The following is a 4172-nucleotide window of genomic DNA, read 5'->3' as shown; positions in this document are numbered from 1 at the left end:
TTTCAATTTGGTTTCTTCTCAATACAATTCTGATGAAATTGATAACGAGTATCAATATTCTTAGGATCTTCCATGTACACCGGATCTTGCTCATACAATTTCAGGATTTGTTATCAACCATTAACTTTCACTGTCTTTCTCTGCTTTCCCTTTTTAATTCAACTTAGTAAGCGACTAAGCCATATCCTTGAGGCTGCAGAAGTATAGCACATAATTACTGCTTCACAAGATGGATAAAAGCCACTATTCTTTGTGTTTCTGTGAAGCCCAACGTAAATCACAATGTGGGACCCCAAAAGTAAACCATCGCCAGTATTGCTCTTCCTTGTTCATCTATATCTCCTGCGTGATCACTATCACTAAAAGCCAATTAGTCCATCCATCTGCTTTGCCTCCTTTGGATATACCAAACCATATTTTTGTCCCGATTCACCCATTACCTCAAATTCTCTTCCACATCAGCAAGGTGCGCAGAATTAGAGTCTCCATGAATTTCTACTCAAAAATTCCAACAGGAATACAAATATCTGGCCGTTATGATGTCAAGTATCTCAAGCGGTTACCAACATACTTCCTATATGAGTTGAGTCTACCAAAGGAATGTGTACCTGATTTGGTAAGTTGATTCTGGCTTCCATAGGAGTGCACTGATTGCAATCTGTATCCCCTATCTTCAAGGATTCTTTAATGCGATAAGATTTCTGAATAAATTTATCTCATATCATTTGTATTCACTTCATTGCCCAAAAAAACTCAAAACAACCAAGATCACTCATTATCAAATTTACCTTCATTTGAGCCTTGAATTTCTTCAATGCACTGAACATCAGACCTGTCACAATCAAGCATCACATAGACTCCCGCAAGTAGTACTTGATTCTCCAGTATGCTTCATGTAAAACAGCATGCTCTGAAGAATTTCTTCTAAAAACCAAGGGATATTAAAACACTCATCTAATTTTGTGTTCCATTGCCCTTGGTGCCTGTCTCAAAACCATACAAAGCTTCTTATTCCAATCTCAAGACTTTGCTTTCCATGCCCCTCTTTCAACAAACCTTCATGGCTTTGACATACACTTTCCTTTTCAATCACCATTCAAAAAGTTGATTTCACATCCAAATGATGTATCTTCCAATCCTCCTTTGAGCTGCAAGGCCAATCAAAAACTCTAAATGGTCTCCATTCTGACAAACTGAGCAAAACTTCTTCAAAATTCACACCCAGGTCTCTGAGCAATACCCCTTGCAACAAGTGCTAGCTTTATGCCTCACAATCTCACCTTGTGTGTTCTCTTAATTTTGTACACCCATTTTGAGCCCTAATTGCCTTACACCAACAGGTAGATCAGCCAATTCCCATGTTTGATTCTTCCTGAATAGCAGCAACTTCTTCATCCATTGCCTTCTTTCCACACAATCTTCTTTAATTACATCACGTATACACATTGTGTTCTTCTACAGTGTCAAACATTACACCAAACCTCCTCTTCAACTCAGTAGTTTCATCATAGATATCTTGCAACCATCTATATCTATGGGTTCGAGATGAAACTACTAATCTAAATTTTGTGATATTTTTCTAGTTAACAAGAGGTTCAGAGTCACATACCTTGAAGGAATACTAGTAGATATACAAGGAGTTGTTGCCTTCTTGCTTCTTTAATTGGTAAAGATGAAGTGTGTTTTCTCCTTCTAGCCATGAAAGTCACATAACTGCTTTATTTTCTGTACATCTGATGTGTTGCTGTAATATAAAAAAATCTGCTCCAAGATCGTCCAGGACGATCTGGGATCGTCCGTGGGAACGATCAGTGAGAATATTGCTTTCCAGAATTGCCCAGATTTGTTCCAGGTGTTTTTCTGTAGCATCGGTCCAGGCCGACGAGGAATTAGCAGGCCTATTTGGCACATTCAAAATTCGGCGGAAACATAGTTATCTGGGAAACCGTCCAGGACGATCAAATTTGGTCTGATCGTCCGTGGACGAATCTGGGGATCCGCGGGCTGATCTGAGCTCTTTTAAAAGCTGAAAATCAGCTCATTCATTGAAGAGGAGAGAAAATCATAAAAGAAATGAAAATAATCTTTTTTAGGGAGAGAAAGGTCAGGTGAATTTGTTGGAAACGTTAATTTTCGGAGCGACGCGACGCAGTTTTCTTCCCGACGGAGATTTTCAGGAAATTGCTTGATACCAAGGTAGAGGCACATCCGCCTTTCTCAATTTTTCAGAACCAGTCTGGTTTGGCGGTGTTTCTTGTTCAGAATCTTGATTTTGCGGAGGCATTTTCGTCCGTATCTTTCGATTGTTCGTTTTTACCGCGTAACTTTCTATATATCGTACGCCGATGTGCACATTTTGTGTATTTTCTGAAGATTTTTGTCCGGTGTTTTTTGGAATTCGGACTGTGTATTTTATCGACGGGATTTTTTCTGTGAAATTGAAAGTTGTCGTGTTGCAGTAAATAAATGTTCTGAAATGGTTTTATCTATATTCTGTGCAAAATTTGTAAGATTGTGTTTCAGGAAAAATTGTATAAATCGCTACTGCCGTTGTGCTGCCCGATTTTGTCTGATTTGCTGATTTGTCCGATTTCTTCTGAATTAATATGTTATCTTATATGCTATTAAAAAAAGGGGTTATAAGGCGGCCTGATCCTATGAGATTCATTTAGTGTCTGGGAAAACTTATATGAGCTCAAGTTGGAGAAAATATATGTTATATTTCGGATCCGATGATTCTATTATTCTGGTGCCGTTGAGCACATTTAGCTTACTATTAATTACTCAGAGAATTTCTGGTGCCATTGAAGGCACAAGGAGACATAAGGTCAGAATCCGTAGTGATTCTGTTTATTTAGTTAGCTATTAATTAAATATCTGCATAATCTGATGATAGGTTGCTGATTTCCGTATCTGTTCTGTAAAGCAAATCTGATTGCTATTTCGCGTACGATATGAATCTGATTCAGATCTGTTATGATATGATTCTGATATTGATTCTGATACGATTCTGTTTTGTTCCGATATGATCTGAACCTTCATTTCTGTACGATTCTGTTTCTGATTTGATCTGTCTGATCTGTTCTATTTTGATTGATACGGACTTCTATTTTCCGTACAGTTCTGTTTATTTGATAATCTTGTTCCGTTCAGTTCTATGTTGATTGATCTGTCCGTTTCTGTTCTGATTTGATCTATTTTCGTTCTTGATCTGTCCGAATTGATATCTGTCCGATTCTGTTCTGATTTTCTGTACGGGATTTGTTGATGTGTTGGTTTTAGATTCTGCAGAATGTTTGATGTGGAGCGTTTTGTTGGCTTTGCTGAGCTGTTGAAGCTCACTCTTATTTTCTGGTGGTTTCAGGTTCTGGAAAGGGAAGGGTCCAGGAATAGATTTCAGAGTCTGATCAGTATAGGTTTTGTTTTGTACTTTTTGATTTTTGTACAGTCATGCTCTTTTCTGCTCTTTTCTTTCTGTCTGAGCCATGTACTGTATTTTGTAGATGATGTTTGAGCGAAAAGAGAAATATAGATGTTTGTTCCGCCTGTGTTTGATGATTATAGTAGCTCTGTGTCTGTGTGTCTGTTTGAGTAAATTATTTGGAAGATTCAGTTCACGAACCAAAGTCCATAACAGATCCTGTCAGTCTTGTGCGTCCGTGTCGCACCGGTGCGAAGCGGGATCCGTCCCAAATCGGTCGGCGTGCAGTGCCTTTCTCAATCCCATTTCCCCACTCTTTTATCTTCATCAAAAATTATATCTCTGCTGATATGAATCTTCTCCATTTGGATCATAAAACTCCTATAAGCCTTAGTGCCATGCTCATATCCCAAACAACACCATAGATGACTTCTATCTTCAAGCTTCTTCATGTCTGTCCTGCTGCCTTTCACATAAAGCTATACAACCAAAAAGTCCTGAAATACTGCACATTTGGCTTGCAACTCATCCATGCTTCATAGGATCATGACCTTGAACACTATGAGTTGATGCTCTATTCAATATATTAAGACTGAGTCTTCACAGCTTCACCCCAAAATTATTGCAAGGTACACTTTTACTCTTGATAAGCCTACATAACTAACGGTTTGGTTTCTCCTCTCTACACAACATTTTGTGTGGTGTTAGGGTGAGTAGAACTCGTCTTATGACTGTTTCTCACAAGGCTTTT

Source organism: Dendrobium catenatum, unplaced genomic scaffold, assembly GCF_001605985.2.
Source record: "Dendrobium catenatum unplaced genomic scaffold, ASM160598v2 fragScaff_scaffold_1693, whole genome shotgun sequence".
Classification (NCBI taxonomy): domain Eukaryota; kingdom Viridiplantae; phylum Streptophyta; class Magnoliopsida; order Asparagales; family Orchidaceae; genus Dendrobium; species Dendrobium catenatum.
This window is presented reverse-complemented; position numbering follows the sequence as displayed.